Source organism: Phoca vitulina, unplaced genomic scaffold, assembly GCF_004348235.1.
Source record: "Phoca vitulina isolate PV1807 unplaced genomic scaffold, GSC_HSeal_1.0 scaffold15, whole genome shotgun sequence".
Lineage (NCBI taxonomy): Eukaryota > Metazoa > Chordata > Mammalia > Carnivora > Phocidae > Phoca > Phoca vitulina.
In genome coordinates, this window is record NW_022589718.1 from 27031774 (window position 1) to 27051902 (window position 20129).

General features: G+C 40.0%; 1 protein-coding gene across 3 annotated transcripts in view; it reads right to left on the bottom strand.

The window, feature by feature from the left end:
- Positions 1-20129, bottom strand: part of TENM3 (teneurin transmembrane protein 3) — a 2501300-nt gene that overhangs the window by 83955 nt on the left and 2397216 nt on the right. The window lies entirely within an intron of this gene.

Genomic DNA, 20129 nt, shown 5'->3' on the forward strand with positions numbered 1-20129 from the left:
CTAAAGTACTCTGATCCCAGCTCTGTTCCCTGAAAATAATAATAAAGGTTCACTCTGTGTCAGATACTGCTCTCAGCCCTATTAGGCTTTCACCTAATCTTCCCCACAACCCTATGATATAAACACTGATACACTGAGTACAGACAGAGAGATGGAGGAGTGTGTGCAAGGGCACCGTCTCCGTCATGATGCCTCTTCTTGCTCAGAAGTACTTTGCAATTATTCCTGACCTAACATGAATTTAAGTAGATAGCTACAAAGCCAGAGGGTAGTTCTACTGTCTCTTAGATGTCTTCTACATGGCTTCCTTGGGAAATGGCCAGGTGGACCTAACTTAAATGGCAGAATGCAGTTGTCTTTTAAATGTCAGAGCTAATTCTTGGTCTGTATTGTCTCTCAAAATACATTCAGATACACAGTCATCTCTAGAACATAACAGATGAAACGACTGCTCGGGTTTCAAGCCCATGGGTTTGGAGGTCCGTGGCCTACTTGCTGGTTCATGTGGGCAAAGATTCGGTGCAATTGTAGATGTGGAAGAAAGTCTGGGTCATCAAGAATATTTTTATTATATGAGTAGCCCAGAGGCCTCCAGTATCACCCAAGCAAATGAGAAGTACTGTATTCTTTTCACACACTCCCCTCTAGATATTTCTTTTTAAAAAGAATTATTCCTTTATTCAAAGCCCCTAATGATCGTATTTTCCCCTCTGTGTTTTGGGGAAGATGGGTGGAGGTAGACACAAAATGATCTACTCTTGTCTGTACCCCATAGGAAGGATCTGGAGTCTAAGGTCCCGTAGGGGGGACTTTGCTCATATTTAGTCTTGAACGGTTTTTAATTCCTAATGGATACACAAGAAAGGAAGAGCAACGGAAAGTCTACCTACATGTTGTTGCCTCATCTGCTGATCTATCAAAATTATGGGCACCCACCTCCCTCCGTTTCCTTTAGTTATCTGATTCTTCCACTGAGTCCTTGTCATGGAAGAAGTCTAGGAGTATGGACACTAGGGTAGATATGAAAGGAGAAGAGGAGAAACAAGAACTAGCTGTGATCAATTCGTTAAGAGATTCCATAAAAATCTAAGGCTTTAATGATATATAGACATATAGGACTGAATGTGTGAATCTCCTCCATTAGAAATGTAAACTCCAAGGCCAGGCTAATCCCTGTCTTCCCATTGCCTGGTTCATAAGGGATTCTTAATATCTGCTGAATAAAATGATTAAATGTCCTTATTATGGTGGTTCTAGTATATTTTACATGTGTTTGCAGCTTTTGAAGAAACTCTATGAAAATACAGACGCTGCTTTTTGAGAAGCATGTGTGAGCAATACCTCGTTTCCAAAATCCTTCCCCTCTCTTCATTCATCTGTTCCTCTCCCCTCTTCCAATCCAATCCATCCATCCATCCTAACTACATACAATAGTATTAACAATAACTACCATTTACTACTCTTACTAAGTGCTGAGAACTATGCTAAGCATTTTACATGAGATGACTTAATTTTCACCACCCTATGGGGTAATAGGTACTTTTATTATCTTCCCTAGTTCATAAATGAAGAAACGGAGGTACAGTGAAATAACTTTCTCAAGGTCAAAATTCCAGCAAGTGGCAAAGCCAAAATCCCAACCAGGTAGTCTGTGGCCAAAGTCCATGCACTTAATAATCAGCTAAAGTCACAACTCAGAAGAATCAGAACTATGTACCTACGTAAGACTAGAAGCATCATCCGTTTTTGGAATGGTCAATAAATTTACTTGGTTGCATGAAAAAATAAGATGAAAAAAATGTGGAAATCCTTAATTCAACACTGACAATTAAAGGGAGACACCAGGAAGTAGTATTAAAATCCAAACTAATTTAAAATATTAATCTATTGACACAGCTTCATAAATATGAGAGTACTTTATGTAGACTAAAGAAAGCTTTATGATAAGATCTGCTGTAACCGGGGATGCCTGGGTGGCTCAGTCAGTTAAGTGTCTGCCATCGGCTCAGGTCATGATCCCAGGGTCCTGGGATCGAGCCCCGCATCGGGCTCCCTGCTCTTCGGGGAATCTGCTTCTCCCTCTGCCTGCCACCCACCCTGCTTGTGCTCTTTCTCTGTCAAATAAATGAATAAAATCTTTTTTTTTTTTAAGATTTTATTTATTTATTTGACAGAGAGAGACACAGCGAGAGAGGCAACACAAGCAGGGGGAGTGGGAGAGGGAGAAGCAGGCTTCCCGCGGAGCAGGGAGCCCGATGCGGGGCTCGATCCCAGGACCCTGGGATCATGACCTGAGCCGAAGGCAGACGCTTAACGACTGAGCCACCCAGGCGCCCCAAATAAATAAAATCTTAAAAAAAAAAATTGCTGGAACCTGTTCTAGAAACCCAAAGTTTGGAAAACCAACTTGCAAGATATTAAAACTGAGGGAGAAAACCAAGAAAAAATTAAAACAAGTGAGTTTGAAAAATAAAAGAACAGAAGTAGTTCCAGTTAAGGTATAAATTCTGTATAAGAAATGTCTTTTGAGTGGTAGTCCAAAAGAAGGTTGCTCATTTAAAAAAAGAGGTCAGAAGAGGATATATGTCCACTTTGGGGGAAGAACTGGGATATTTGGAGGTCTACACAGAATGGGATCAATGCCAAATTTGCTTTCCTTTCAGTGTCAAAAGAATTCTTAAAACACAAAGAAGAAACAAGGGCAAACCAAGTTGGTTGTATATCCATTAGACAGCTCACAAGGGAAAAACAGAAATAGTTTGTGTATACATAGTTGCTGATGTATATAGTTACAAACCATTCTATTCACATTGTTTCTACTGTTGACAGTATGCTTGGTTGGAGCATATTAAATGGTACAGTCTTTTCACTGGGCCACGGAGTTGACTCCTGGGTAGAGCCTAGATGCAGGCAAACAGCACAGAATCCAGAAGCTGGAAATATTTCTCAGTTTAATTACAACAATAAAATCTTAGGCGCCCGTCTTCAAAAGAGGATAATTCAATCAGATGAGTACATAATAAAACACAGCCATATTCTTCACTATGGCTATTACCGCAACGTCCTTGGAATCGAGGACAAATTTTTATTTAGCATCGTGTGTTTCCTTATACTTTATAACCCAGACTTAAAAAATGATTCACATTAGTATCTCATTAAAATTGTAAGTAGGTATCATTCTTAGATTGTTCACCACCAGTTCCTGGAGGATGACAGGAAAGCAACAGTCTGCAAATAAGTACATATTAAATCCATTTATTCCAATCAGTAACTGTTTAAATCAGTGTGCAAGCTGCACACCCATTGGTTTGATGTTCCTTAATTGGTACACACTGCCAATTACTGATTACCTTGTCATAAAGGATTATGGCAGTGATCTAATTTTAAATGTCATAAAACAATTTACTCGGACCCCTTACTAGACTATGTTCTCCCTCACCACAGAATTCTCATTCTAAGATTAGAATAAAACATCACAAATATTTTATCCTGTTTAGAAGAGTCACTCAATTTGAATTTTAACAACTAGAAAGTGAGGTGTGCCAGTGGGGAAAAAAACCAGTTTGTGTGCGTATGTGTGTGTACACACACGTGTGCACATGTGTTTGGAAGAGCTTCTGCTCCCCTAATGTTGGCAATGCATTTTTGAAAACCTGTCTCAAACAAATTGTTTTTGAAACTTTACATATTCTATTCTTTTTTATAGATTGGAAGTTTGGTGAACAAATTATCTGTACAAATACACTGGCTTCTTACACGCGCCCTACCCCAGCGAAATACCGTATTTCAGTTTGGAACACTACCCTAAGACATTCCAAGGGAGTGAAAGAATATTTTCTTGATTTACATCAGTCCAGAAAAAAAAGAGATTCCATGGAAAAGGGGCTATGAGATAAACCGAATTTCATCAAGTCAGCATTGCTGGAAAAGTGCATAAGCTGCAAAGCTTTGTAAAGATAACCGGTAGAAAAATGTTTGGTATTTTTCCCTCAGTTTAGAATTTCGTGCCTCACCATGGACTACGTCTACATAATGGAAGGAAGCGTGGGACACTCAGAATGGGGACAGCACGCTGACTCACTGAGGTTGGCATGTGCACAGTTTACACGGAGATGAGTGTTGTTCAGCATGTGATACGGGAGTTCTGTGGTCTCCACACGTGGTGGGATTTCATCTCCTGGACCACATACATAAACATGTCGGTAGCGCACGTCTCCTTTAGATCTGCACTCCCTGGCAGAGCTCACTGAATGACATAAGCAAAACCACATTTTCTTAGGGTTTCCTAGATTTAAAAATTATCAGGTCCGTTTCGGCACCTTGATTTGGGAACGAAACTATCTGGAGACAGCTCTCAACCTTAATAAATAAAAACTGTAACACAAACATTTTTTACATCAGTGAATATTCGGATCTTTAAATTGATACAATGAACTTGGTTATGAAAATGACTGAAGTCATGTCCGTATAGTACTAACAAGTCGAGTGGCAGGAAACCATAAAAATAACCTACCGATCTGATCAATAGCAATGAATATAATTTCTGGGCTGCCATCATTGCTTTTGCCTCCGTGTAAAATTTAATATTTAAGGAAAATTTATAGAATAAAACTTGTAAATAATTACGTAAAATGTATCGGGTCTTCCTCTTATTAGTTTTCTTGAACACACCAGGGAAGACAATAAACATAACTGCACAATCTTTAACTCACCTAAGATAAACTGTAATTTATTTTGGGAAAATCATAGATAATCTTGGCTCTTTTCAAACGCAACTTACACAGAGAATAATTTTTCTTTATTTGTGGGTGAGAGAAGAGCATGCACAGATGTTTACCACTTGCATTTTAGCACTTCACTTTGCTGATACTAGTTACATGTCATCTACAAACTGTGAGTGTTTTTCACTGGTCAATGTCTATACATGGTATTTAACCTACTAATTTCAGCTGAGAAAAGAACTGGAAGTAAGTTTAAATTCTGGAAGGTGGTATATGGAGTTTTCAATAAATAGTTTACAATTTTCTTAAATCTCTCACAGTATAAATTCATTTTCCTCAAGCTGTTATTTGTTGCTGCAATTGTTACTTTTATTTTGGCAAACCATGGGTCCTATTATCAGCTATAATTTAAACTTTGCTGAATAAAAGAACTGACACTTTATTATTGAGACATCATTGACATTATTACTGCACCAGTTTCTATGAAAATTCAGTCTTTTGTGACAGGTTCATAGATATTAATTTCTCTTTATCACAGAAGCAAATTAATTTTTGCCTATTCCCCTATACACATACGTGCAAAAACAATTTAAAAGGAGATAGCATAGTCTATTGCTCAAGAGAATGGGCTTGGGGATGGCTCCTGTGGGTTCAGGTTCTTACTTACTAGCTGTGCAACCATAAAAAAATTAGGTAACTTCTCTGAGCCTGCGTTCCTCCAATGTAGATTTAATTTAATTTAATTTTTTAAAGATTTTTACTTATTTATTTGAGAGGGAGAGAGAGCTATTTATTTGCGAGAAAGAGAGAGAGAGGGCCACACCTGTTCTTGTGAGCAGGGGGTGGGGCAGAGGGAGAGAGAATCCTCAAGCAGGCTCCCCGTTGAGCACGGAGGCCTACAGGGCTGGATCCCAGGACCCTGAGATCATGATCTGAGCAGAAATCAAGAGTCGGCTGCTTAACTGATTGAACCACCCAGGTGCCCCTCAATGGAGATTTTAACAGCTACTATCTGTTGAGGTTGTGAGGATTAAAAAAGTATTGTATGCAGAGAACGTTGCATTATACCTTAGCACATAGTAAACAATAAATACTAGGTAGTATTAATTCATCTTATTAATAAGAGTTTAGAAAGGACCAATGCAAGTAATTGGTATCTTTTAAGAGACTCTGAAGAATGAAAGAAATCTGACTTTAATTGAAGGAGCTGGGAATTGCCAGTGGTTTTGTCTTCAAAGCCATGAAGGCCCACTCCACCCCAATAATGTCAGGATAAGCTCCCTTATTCTCTACCTCCTCCACATAGTCTCCTTTTAATGGGAACATTCTTTATGTGAACTGGCTAATTCCCAGAGTGGGGATAATTCCACTTTTGTGCCAGAAGTTTTCTTCTTTGTCTCCCATAAACCCTCTGCTGGCGTAGATGCATACTTCCCAATCAAAATGTGATTCAGCTTTTGGGAATAAAGAACACATCACAACTTGTCCTTATATATTGTGTGTTCCCTCATTAGTAATCGTACTTGAGCAAGGCAAGTCAGTATTTCCTGAAGGCGTATAAATATCTGTATAAATATCTATAAATACAAGTCACTTTTTATAGGAGCTACTTGGAAACGAAGACATCTAAATATCCTATTTTACATGCATTTCTCTAACCTTACATTGCAATTTTGTGGACAATTTTTCATTTTTGTTCCTCATTATCAAATGTACTGAGCAGACATGATGGAATGTAGGTTGCTAACTTTTTGTAGCAGAATGCTGTTAAGTTTGTGGGTCACCATTCCGAAGTACAGGAGGAAACCCACTCTCAGCTGAGCAAGCACTCCCAATAGCTTGTGGTGGTTCCTGTGGGTGACATGCTGGTACGTGCAATCAGAGACATACCTGTAGGCTTGCACGCATGGCTTGTACCTACACTGGTCACAGCTCAGAGGATCACGCTTTTGGGGGCAGGAAAGAGTCAGGGCATGTGTCATCACCGTATAGATACTTTTCTCTTTGTTTTTTACGGCAGGTATACTGTGATTTTTTTTTTTTTTCTCTCTACGCACCAATGCATTTGGAGTGGACTACTCACATGCATAATAATCACCCCTGGGGACTCATCTTAAAAGCCAAGAGTTGGGAGTGTATGCGAAAAGCATTATTTTACCCTTCATTGTTCATGGGGGGACTAATTAATGAACACCTAATGCCATTAATTCACAATTAGATCACTTCTGTTTAACCACATGCTTTCTATGCACACATATATAAATATTAATTTTGAATAGAATGGTAATCATTCAGCACCATTAAACAGCTGTACCCTGTCTCATGTGTTAAGTGATGGAGCTGCCGGGCGAGCTCCACAAGCAGATGGTCTTACCCACCCATGCTCAATGGTAAAGACTTTTTTAAAAAAAAAGAGGTGTTGACAAATCAGAACAAGTAGGCATGGTTCTCATGCAAATCGGCCAATTTGCAATGTAGATTACCCTAAAAACTAATCTGGTGTACAGGAAAAAAGCTCTGTCGTTAAAGGAAGACATTATATTACATTTGGATGTAGTAGATTCCCCACCAGCATAATTATTTGCTAATTTCATTCAACCAACAGAGTTTAATGGAAAAGCAACTGGCAAAGTATTCATATTTATGGACTTCCTTTGACTGCTCCTTAATTTATCCAAGGCACATGTTGGCGAAACCCTAGAACTAATAGCCATATTTCAGACAGCTGTTTTCCAGCTTCACTAAAGAGGCACTCAGACAGGAGAGGGTCAGTGAACCCATCATGAAGAAGAGCAATAGAAAAAAAACTGGCTCTAGTCACACCATAATCTGTGAATATAGTATCTTAAATACAAAAAGAAAGGGGAGGCATGGCTTCTGTGTGGACTAACACCAGAAGCACACTTGCAGTTTAAAAATTGGGAGGTGGGAAAGAAACTGTTTCAGGATGGGAAAAGGCTATTTTCAAATTATCACATTCAAGAAATGCTAGAGGTAAATTTTGCCATTGTTAAGGATACCAATGTACCACTGCGGGAAGGAATCATATCCCTTAAAATTGTGGGCTTCATTCTTCCACCCTTAGATTAAACGGGATGCAAAGTTCTGACTTTTTATTTGCTCCACTAGGGTAGTAAGGACCTCTACATAGAACACTACATTAGCTGGCTGGCACTCTGCAGTTCCCTGGCTTGAGTTGTAAGGAGAATGGACATATTTATAATCCGACACTACTTACAGTCTTTCTCTTCCTTGCTACCATTGTAAAATAGCTGACACCGTATTATTTTGCAGCTAGTTTCACTCCCAAATGCCTTGAACCTAACCTCCTCAATAAAAGCCTTCTGATGAACTTGGCAAGAATTGAAAGGAGGGTTTTCCATCTTTATTTCTAGTTAAATTGTATATCCAGTCAATTGAGCTTTAAAACCTCCTGTATACTAGCTTTTGGTGGAATTTCAGGTCTTAGATGGTTTTTAAGGGATGCAAATCAATGAGGTGTTCCAAATAGAAAAAGATACTGTAGTATATTAGTAAAGGAACACAGTGGCAGGCGGTTAAAAAAACAGTATGATAAAAATTTGACATATGACTGGCTCTTTTTCAGATATCATGTCTCTCCATAAACTTTTAAAAGACAATTTAGGGGCATCTGGGTGGCTCTGTTTGGTTGAGCATCCAGCTCTTGGTTTGGGCTCAGGTCATGATCTCAGGGTCGTGAGATCAAGCCCTGCATCCAGGCTCTGTGCTCATTTGGGAGTCTGCTTGAGTTTCTCTCTCTCCCTTTCCCTCTGCCCCTCCTGCTTGTTCTCTCTCTCTCTTTAAAATAAGTAAATTTTAAAAAATCATTAAAAAAAGAATTTAAATTGACAAGACGAGAAATGAAGTTTAAAAAAGCAAAAGGGAACTCCTAGGTATGGGTATATTCATACCTAAAAAATGTTATGGCATATAACATTTTAACTCAAATTAACAGATTCAAAATTTTCCTTGGTATAATAATTATAATTTATAAATCGTTCGTCTAAGATGCAGAGCACCTACACAGTGAATTATTTGGGGAGACTTAAAAAAAAAAAACCTAGCTAGAAAACCACTAAGTTCACGGTGAAAAATAAACACAAGACAGTAAGAAAGGAAGGAATGAGGTTGATCAATTTTAAAGAAATCAGGCATATTTCAGTGATACCGAAGTGATCATAAAACAACACAAACAATCAGCATTTTCTTATATACTGCTGCCATTTGAGAAACATGACAGTGGATTTAATCCTCCATTTTTTTTCCCAAACATACTGCTTCTATAACTGGTGGCAGTTACAGTGAAAGCTGAGCAGGAATCAGCTTAATTTATAGCAGCTTTTGAGAACCAAGTTCTATCACAGGGGGTAGATGGGAGGGAAAATCTGTACACAAATAACGATCATAGTATAGAATTCATTATCGTATGACTCTAAAGTATATGAAGCCTATTCCTTCTAAAGAACTCAAAATTCTCATCCTTGTAAGGCCATGTATAAATCATCTACATGGAAAAATACATGTTAATCCAAATACATTCACCCACAAAACAATGACTACATTCAGAACTGAGTTTTAGAAATCCAAAAAAAATAAAAGGTCCCTCTTCTGAAATATAGAACACATTTAACATTTCCCGAAAGAGGATAACCATCACTGAGGTTTTACGTCTTGGGGACACGGCTAGGTCACTGCCTCTCTTTTCTCTGGGGATAAATTACAGCATGAAAGATAGGACAGAGCAGAAGGGGGACTCAAACGCCTGATGTCAACGTACAAGTTGTTTATGTCTACAACAGCTACTCCCATTCTTAGGGGTAAAGAAAATGAAGTCTAGGGAAACAAATCATCAAGATGATGAGAGAACATTTATCAAGGTGGCCCTCGGGACTATGATTTTGCTGATGGTCACACAGCAAATCAGGTGCAAAAGTTACGTGAAGATTCGAATCCAAATCTTCTGGAGGACTTGTCGGACTGGAGGATGTAATTCTAAGGGGGCTCTTGAGACGTTATGTGACTTGCATAGGCAGGTTAACAAAGTAAGGGGGGACGGGATGCTACAAAGTTAAAGTTGCAAGGGACTTCACAAAATGTTAGTAGAAGAGTCAAATTTTAACAACTCTGAAGCTTTATAGGATACAGGTTCTTAAAGTGAGTAGAAATTAAGAGTGATGCAAAAACCTTGACCAAACGCAGTACGGAAGACTAAAATATGACAGAAACACAGTCAAACTTACTAAAGTTTCAAATTTCAACCACCAAATTCATTTCTTTTTTTTTAAAGATTTATTTACTTTAGAGAGAGAAAGAGCGCACATGCGTTTGTGGAGGGGGGCAGAGGGAGAGGGAGAGAATCCCAAGCAGACTCCCCCACTGAGTGTGAGTCCGCCGTCACAGGGCTTGATCTCACAACCCTAGGATCACGACCTGAGCTGAAATCAAAAGGTGGAGGCTCAACCGACGGAGCCACCCAGGCGCCCCCCACTAAATTCATTTCTGCTGGTTGATGACTCTCTCCTGCAACCGGCTACTAAGCTTGGAGTGAAAGACTCCTTCAGCCCAAAGCGCCGAGCTGCCCCTGCTGAAGGTGCTGCCTATTCACCGAACCCACAGCTTCCTGTCCTTTTATGCTGAAATCCTTACACATAAAGGAAACAGTCCTACAACAGAACAACGTACAGTGAAGAGAAAAACCACCCAAAGGCTAGGTCCATTAAAACACCAAAACAGGCGCTGGGTGGCTCAGTCGGTTAAGCGTCTGCCTTCGGCTCAGGTCATGATCCCAGGGTCCTGGGATCGAGCCCCACATCGGGCTCCTTGCTCGGCGGGAAGCCTGCTTCTCCCTCTCCCTCTGCCCCTCCTCCCTGCTTGTGCGCCCACTCTCTCTTTCAAATAAATAAATAAAATCTTAAAAAAAAATAAAATAAAAACAGCTACCTAGCTACTGTCACCAGCAGGCACTTCTTTATCAAAATGAAGCAAAATGCAGCATCGTTGAATTAACTAGTAAAATAAGCATTATCTCTGGGATAGTTCTAAAAAGACTGAAACCAAGCAGAGGGAGCAGTGACAACCTAATAGGGCCTCCACCATTCAGAAAGGTCAAGGGACTAGTTTTGCCTCTTTAAAGAGACCAAAGGGCCTCATTAAAAAAAAAAAAAAATCCCCAGGGGCACCCCGCTGGCTCAGTCCGTGGAGCACGTGACTCTTGATCTCAGGGTTGTGAGTTCAAACCCCACACTGGGTGTAGAGATTGCTTAAAAAAACAAATAAAAATTTAAAAACCCAACCCATTCTGAGGGGATTTAGATTACCACGTCTAAACTGGGAACTGAATACATAAGACTAAAATGAAAAAATAACACGGGGAGGCCCCAATTGGGCACTAATTTACCTCAAAGGAAAAATCAGATATCTAAAAATCAGCCTGGTTCTCAGATCATGGGATACGCAATGAGCTCTGGGGGGGCTTTCAATGTTCTCTTAGGAATTGCTGTCCTCTTTGTCACATTAAATGACTTAGAGTAGCTGGGACTGCAGAGCAGAGAGGATCTTAAGAACTTCTCCTTCTTGCCCGCCCCATGGGAGGCTTTTTGGCCTCTCTGGATTTTTATTGCCAACCAAGTCGGCTTAGAAGAATTTCCTTCCACTCCACTCCGTGCCTCCTGATTCCTGCGGACCCACCCTCCACCATGTTTGACGGATCATGAGGCATCCCTGTCCACAGTGTCAGTGGGCCAGCACGTGGAGGGGCTAGCAGTTCTGGAACCAGCATGCATTCCTGTCTTTCTGTTGGCTAATTCCTCTGCAGACAGAGAAGACTCAGGAGGGAAGAATCAGTCACTGTCACCTTGACGTGAGTTTCAGTTCCCGACAGTTACAGTAAGAAACATCTAGATGGTGTTTACTTGTGCCAGGTCCTGTTCTAAGTGTTCTTCTACACATTTGAAGTCGTTTCACACTCTCGGTGACTCTCTGAAGCTGTGCTATTTTCATTCCCACTTTAGAGATGAGGAAATTGCAGCACAGAGAGCGTAAGTGATTTCCCCAGGATCACACAGCTATCAAGTAACAGAGCTGGGAAGAGAGGCAGATCCAGGTTTTGTGGGGTGTGAAATTACATAATGTGGGGGGGCCCTCATTAAGAAAAAGAATACCAAATTATGAATATGAAATTAGGTATAAGGTGAGGAGTTATTTAGAGTAAGAAATCACAGGAAATTATTTTTGAGCTAATTAACAAATGTCAGAAAAGCACATAACATTTTTTTATTAAGTGCCTGACTGGTCTCTAATAAACGTTTTTCTTCTATATTTTTGGGCAATATTTACTCTTTCATTGCTTCTTTATAAGATAATGATTTTGTAATATTTTCTATAGAGAGAAAGCAAAGATAATTCAGCCTTTATTCAATGTAATTATTTAATATAGTTTTCATTATTGATAGCTTAGAAAAGTTTCATTTGGCTTCAAAATGTGTTATTATTAATGCCACGTAAATTTTTGGCTTTATTGCTAAGCTGGGAAGACTTTATTATGTAATAAACAAATCTTAAATACTCTGAATTGATGACATTCATTAGATGCTCTGTTGTGATATCTTCATAGAATATTATGAGTTTTCGATGATTTCACTCATATGTGGAATTTAAGAAACAAAACAGATGAGCATAGGGGACGGAAGAAAAAGAAAAAGAGAGGGAGGTAAACCATAAGAGACTTCACTCTAGAGAACAAACTGAGGGTTGCCCGAGGGAGGTGGGTGGGGGATGGGCCAGATGGGGGATGGGCGTTAAGGAGGGCACTTCTTGTGATGAGCATGGGGCGTTGTATGTATGTGATGAATCCCTAAATTTTACTCCTGAAACCAATATTACACTATATGTAACTAACCAGAATTTAAATAAAAACTTGAAACAAAAAGAAACACAACAGAATATTGAGTTTTATATTATCTTTGTCAATATCAGTATTGCATGTCACATAAACAAGAAATCTTTTTCTGCGACATTCCCACAATTCAGGGCTACCCTGTGATGCACAGCACGTGTGACTTCACATGCTGATGGACTCAATTTTGCAACACTGCTTACAGGTCTGTGCCCTCAAAATGCAAGAATTCTGAGAAATTGCTCAGAAAAGAAATATTCATCAAAAAGGAGAAAATTATGGCAAGTTTATAATTATCTAAGTTCCATTATCAAGTACATTTCTGACAGGAGAAAAATTCCCTTTTGATTTAGGCATTTTATAATACCTGTGATGACAAAAGGAATTTTCCACCAACTAACTTCCGTTTCCGTACATTTCAAACCTTATTTCTCCTTCACTACCTATTTACTTCTGGTGCAGGGCTCCGCAGGACAAATTCATAGCTTCATATAATCTCTGACCCTGGACTTTCTTGTCACTAGGTGAGTCAGCAGGTGGTAGGAATATTCCTGGATGGCGAGCAATAACAACCACAGAGAGCAATGATTTCACACCTCATAAATATATCCAATTAAATCTAAACTAAATGTATCCCCAGCTCAAAGTCTCTTTAGCTGAGTCCTTAAAGTGCCCACAGTCACTCCAGGGCCATCCTATACAAGGAAAGGTGTGATGGAAAGGAAGTTGAAGTGAAAAAAGATCGAGGTCCTAACTGATCTGCAAGTTTTAGATGAACATGTGACCATATAAACCCATGGTCCCCTTGCAAGACCTTAGAAGGGTCTGTGCAAGTGAGATGTTCCAGCTTTTCCAGTTTGATGGTAAGTATGTCACTGGACCCACCAGGGACCAAGGCAGGTGGCACTGGACACCCCTTTTTTAAACTACTACATCATTCTGACAGATGTGAAGCCAAATGTCTCCCAGAGCACTCATTTGCAGGTGTCATGTGGTACCCTGTATTCATTTAAGGGGGACTTATAAAGTTTCAATAAACATGTAAAAAGATAGTTTGAGAATCTCCATGATCTGTGTTATTATAAATATGATTCCCAACTTGGGAACATTACAAAAGTTACAAAGCATATTGATTTTGTAATCTAAGTGAAGTATGTATCAGAGTGGTCATTTTTTTTTCTCCCAAATTGTCACCTATTTCTAAATTTAACAACGAAAATACTATTCTTTCAGCATTATCCTGAGATAAGGATTAGAACAACAAGGCTAAGCTCTGTCCACGCTGATATAGTTTTGATCTTTCTCTCTTTTGCCCCCATACTGTTTGGTGGATAACTCCCTCAGCTTTGTGTATTTCATCTTTAATTTCTAATCTTCTGCATCCCAAAGCCCAGAGCAAGCACAGTATTTAATAGAGGGATGCTGAGTACTGTATGTCTAAGTTTTGTCTGAACAAACAAAGCATGCCTTTGTGATCATTAATGATCCCGGTTCCCAATGTACTAAAGAATTAGAATAAAAACAAATAGCTGGTCTTTTGTAGCTTAAAGGAATTAGGATTTCCCCTAGGCCAAATTTCCATTTGAATTGCCTGAAAGTACATGAAAATCAATGTAGCTCAATAAACAACTCTGTGTTTGAGACATCACTGGAAGACAAAACCACAATAAACTCTTCCTTCTTCCTTCCTTCCTTCCTTCCTCCCTCCCTCCCTCTTTCCCTCCCTCCCTTCCCTCCTTCCTTTTCTTTCTTTCTGAAAGCAACACCTCTCAAAACCCTCAAACATATTAACTTCTTATTAAGCCACATCCATTGAGACTAGGTTACATTTTATAACAATGAAGTGAAAATTTCACGTTGGATGGCAATTTTGTTTTATTTATTTATTTTTGTAAGTTTCAGCACCCAAAAAGACATTGTCTGGGTTGCAGTTTGCCTCATTTATACTTCTAAGAATTCTCATGTATTGGACACTATTTGCTATGCATTTTCACAAGTGATTTACACCACAGTAGTGCATTTGATTCTAACAACCCTATGGGGTACATAATATTTACATATGAGGAAACATACTCAGAGAGGTTAAATGACTTGCCCAAGGTCACACTGATAGAGTAGGCAGTTAGATATGAGCAGGGAACAAGCGCTTTCCTATGGAAACCAGGTTCCAAACAGTCAGCCGGCTCAGACCCCAGGGGACACGCATACGAACGACCACTGTCCTACAGTTTCAACACCACGCCCCCACGGAGGAAGGCTGCCATGACAGTTCTGATAAGGACCACAGAGGGCCAAAAACTCTCCCTCCTGACCGGTAGGAGGAGTCCCTTAGATGACTGGCTGCACCCTACTCAGGAACCACCCTAGCTATGACCCATCACCTATTCAAACATAAAAAGGAAAGACAACCCTGACCCCCAATGCAGCTGCCCCCTCTGGGCCCACCAGCTCTCTCATCTGGAGAGTGTACTTTTGCTTAAACTGCCATTAAACCCTTGCTTGCTGAAGAGTTTGACTCTGAATTCTCTCTTGGTCCAACTCAAGAACCAAGGCTGGGAAACAGGACTCAACCGTTGGCAACACACTACGTAAATAATGGTGTGGCCATGATTCAAATTCGAAAAGCCCCTTTTTTCTTTCTTCTTCGTCTTTTTTTTTTTTCCCCCAAAAGCTCTTAAACATTAGAGTATTCTGCTTCAAAATCACATATGATACAGATTATTATAGACATTTTATATTTGGGAAAAAAAAAAACCCAATTGGGGCTAGGAACAGTTAAGATACAAGTTACAGTGTATAAATTAGAGAGCTGATTGAAAACATATCTTCTTTTTCATTCATACTCTTTCTCATTTATGTTACCACTAACTTGCATAAGAAGTATTAAAATGTCACAGAGGAGCTGATCAATAATCGCTTAATGGATAAAGAAAGAAATTCACAAATGGAAGGTAACGGAGGCATGTAAATGACACAGGAAAAATCAAAAGCTAAATGAAACTGAGACTAAAAAGGGAATCCCCTGCTTAAATTTCATAATTTTCCAAATAAAGCAGAAATCATCAATAAATTCTAGAATTGTAAGAGACCTCCAGGGGCCCTTCAGATAGGGACACTACTCAAGAGACTTAATAGATGGAAAAAAGTTAAACAGAATTCCCCTCTTAAGAATACTCCCCAAACTGGGGTGCCTGAGTGGCTCAGTCGTTGAGCGTCTGCCTTCAGCTCAGGTCATGATCCCAGGGTCCTGGGATCAAACCCCGCATCGGGCTCCCTGCTCGGCGGGAGGCCTGCTTCTCCCTCTCCCACTCCCCCTGCTTGTGTTCCCTCTCTCGCTGTGTCTCTCTCTGTCAAATAAATAAATAAAATCTTTAAAAAAAAAAAAAAAGAATACTCCCCAAAGTAACAAAAAGAACAAACAAAAACCCCAGTGTTCCACAACTAAATAATTATGGTGTTGCCAAAGCTTATAGGGATTGAGATGAAAACATTTCTTTGGGATCTTGTTCCAGGATTTAAATAGGTCTTCCAACCTGAGGTTCTTCATTCTATCTAACCAACATGTGAACAGTATTAAGCCCATATTCTCCATTTCTGTCTGTGGGGAAATGGGAACTCCCAGTCAGCCTCCAGGAGACAGTTCTCCCATCTACGGAGAGATCTGAGCCTTCCCTACATTGGTAAGAACGCTCCATGGTAGATGACAATCAAACGTGCTACCCAGCTCCCCTCACCCCTTGAGGTCACAGTCTCACCTATAACCTCCAGGGTTCTCAGATACAAATGGATGGCTGTAGGGACAATTTCTTTCCAGCAACTGCTACAAAGAAGAGTTCTTGGGGGAAGCTACAGGTTAGTAACACTCAAAATGTGGTAACTTAGGATCTATCATTGTCCACAATATTTAGCTGTATTGCACTCAAAAGCTGGGGATTCTGTCCTCAAACACCTGTTCCGCAGAGCCTGGTGTGGCACCTGCCTTGCTTCCATGGCCAATGAACTCCAGCCACAGGCCAGAGAGCTGTTTTCCTGTCTTTCTAACCAAGAATAGGGAGGGCCGAAGCAACTGAGGTTGCCTTTACGTGGTTATAGATTCTGGTTTCGGTTAAATGCATTAACAATGAACTTACTGAATTCGGCCAAGACAAGTATGTCCCAGTTCACAGATCTGACCTTGATCGATACAGAACTGTTTTGGCCTTTTATATAGAGATAGTCACATAATATTCCAATTATGTCAACTCCTATTTATAAACCACTTAATTATATTTAATATGCTTTAACTTGCTCCTGGGTCCTCTAAATATTCTTACATCTTTCCCTTCTCATGAGAAACAAAAATAGGAACGTGAGTGTGATAATCATGTGACCCTCCTGTGGAACGGTCACATACAAAGGATGACATTATGGTAATTAAGCATCTATACCAGTGCTATTACTATTAAACGATGGTGGTGGTAATTGCTGGTGGTTAACTGCTGCGGTTCAATCATGTAACTAACTTCTCTTAATTTATGAAAGGGTCCAACAGTCATAAATGCTTTTTGGGGAAGAAGGGAGAAATCTTTATTTTAATCATAATATCGCTGAAAGTAGATTTCCCTTGGGGCACCTGGGTGGCTCAGTTGGTTAAATGTCTGACCCTTGATTTCGGCTCAGGTCATGATCTCCGGGTCATGAGATTGAGTCCTGCCTCTGGCTCTGCTCTGGGCATGGAGTCTGCTTGATATTCTCTCTCTCCCTCTCCTTCTACCCCTATCCCCACCCCTCCCTCTTGCTCTTAAAAAAAGTAGATTTCCCTTTGCTGCATTTTCCATCTGCATGCACCACTAGTCAAAGCCTAATAACCCCAGAAAGGAGAAGGACTTGGGACAATGAACCTGAGGATTAGGGTGCCCAATTTGCTGAACACGTGATTCATAATGAGAGGAAAATAAGAACACATTAATAAAAATACCAAGATGGAATATTTTCAGGTAGATAGGGTTTTTAGCGAACACTCTAAATTCACAGCCTATTTGACTATCAAAATGCCTATGAAAGCATGAACAGTTTATGAAGACAGTAAGACGACTAATGAAGAATATTCTTTGCTTTCTATTGGGAACTTTTGTTTGCTTCTAACTGTTTAATTTCTCTTCCATCTCTCTTTCAATTAACCTCCCTGTTTGTATTCAATGAGATGGCACATAATATGGAGAAAGAAAAAAAAATCTTGCTGATTTATGAGTGCTCTTTCACGAAGTGGCAGCTTCTTTCAGCCAGATGTGTAAGTGTTGAAACTGAGAGGAAATGCACAGAGCAGTATCTATCCCAAATGAGAAAATGTACTGTACTTTCCTGGGTTGTTTAAATCTGTGGCTCACAAAGGCCTCTTTTTAAATGGCCCCTTAGGCTTCACTGTGGACATATACACAGGTTGTAAATAGACAGAAACAAGTAATTGGATCCTTTGCAAGCTGAAACTTGGAATAAGTAGCTCTAATAGTATAGGAGAGCAAAACGGTGATCTGAGGTTCTCTACGTCTTTTAAAAGGTCCATTCTGAAGATTCATTTTTAAATGAAGCAGGTCCTTTATTTCCACATCGTTACTCATATGGAGTATAAGAGCAACAAAATAAAATAAAACAATAGAAAATGGAATTGTTAACAACCACAGCAAGATATGCTAAGTTATCCAAAAAAGACCTGCTACTAACAAACATCCTATGTGTTCCCAGACAACTGAGAAGTTGTTCAAGAAGAGTTCATCTGTGGGAAACTAACCATGTACTATTGTCATGGTCAGTGAGGACACCAACAGGATGATTTATTTAGTAACTATAGGTTGGCAAGTTAAATTTACCTATGGAAAACTTTACAGCACACTTCTTGCTTTTCCAAGCTGTATATTCATGTGTTTGCTGTACTTCCTAGGATCCATACGGTCAAAAACATTCCCCCCTCCACCCGCCCCAGCTAGAATCAATTCATTTCTGATGGGTATGGGGGCAGTGGGGTCATACATAATTTGATGGAGTATGATTAGAGGTCTATTTGTCCTGCCCTGCCTCTGGTAATATGGGCATTCTGAGATTTGGGGCATGGAGCTGTCTGGTCTCAGGGGCGCTGCATTATCCTCTCTATGTCCACAGAAAGATACACAGACTGTGGTTGTCAACTTTTTCTGTTTTACTGGAGTTCACAAGTGTGGTTCACATAAACAACAGGCAGCCACTGCCCTAGACTCCTGTCTTAAAGAGTAGAGGAGGGGAAAGCCGTAACAAACTCGTGGGGATGAGCACTCTGCGAGTGCCAGGAATATGTGCACTTGCAGGTTTCCCCTGTGGGAACCCTACGCTTCCTGGATGTAAGGCGGTAAGCTCCCATTCAACAGTGAGACCCTCCGGACGGTTCCCAGGTAAGAGTTAACACAACATGGCTGACCTGCAGAAGTCTGCGGGGCTGGCTGTCGGCTGGCATCTGGAAAATTGGATGTTCTCTACAATGACAAGGTGATTTTGCCTACCGGGAGAATCTTCTCCTGGGAGAATCTGGAATTTTGGTGGCTGTGGCTGACAGAGGCTCCTTCTTTGAGCAGCCCTAATAAAAAGCTCAGTCTCACATGGGCTTCCCTCAGCAGAAGCATGTGTTCCTTGCACACATGTTGGTATAGTTCACTGTGGGAGAAAGGTACATGCTCCACGTGACCTCTCTTGGTGAGAGAGAAAGAACACAGGAAGTCTGTGCATGGATTTCTCCAAACACCACCTGATGGGTCTTTTCCCTTTCTGATAACTATTATAGTCATGAGCACAAGCGCCCTGAGTCTGTGAGCCCTCCTGTGGATCATCACATGTGGGAGTAGGGGGCATCACCACCCTTAAAACAGATGCCAGGAATGTCACTAAGATGGGAAAGGACCTTACTTGAAGTTCTGTAAAGACTGTGACAATTTATAAGATGTATGTGATTTCAGCTTTCCCATGAAAAAATTCCTAGCTAGCCAGTTCCTGTAAGCAGGAGAGTAAAGTACATAATACTCAGAGCTGCACTGGAAGAAGAAATCTTTTCAGATAGTGAGACTCCCTCCAACAGCTTTATCAAATTATACCCTATGGACATAAAACACCATACCTCAGATTGTGAAATTTTTGTGGGACTGTGCCATTTATAATGGACATTGTACACTTTCACGGAAGTAAGGTAGACATTGGCTACTTACGTTTGTTATATTTTAATTTCAGTGACTCAAATAGTAAAAAACAAAGGCACTGAATACCCTGAAAATATGGTACTGTGTATGTTCTGGACACTTCTGCATCCACGCTAACTACCGTTTTTGTACCAACATTCTGATCTTAAACACTTGCTTGTTTTATTTAACCTACGGACTTTCACCAACATCGTATCTGAAGAAGTGTTAGCATATAACTTTAAGAACATCTAGGCTTGTGCATTTCATTCTATTTTATTTCCTGTGCTACTACAAAATAAAGTCATAAAAAAATCA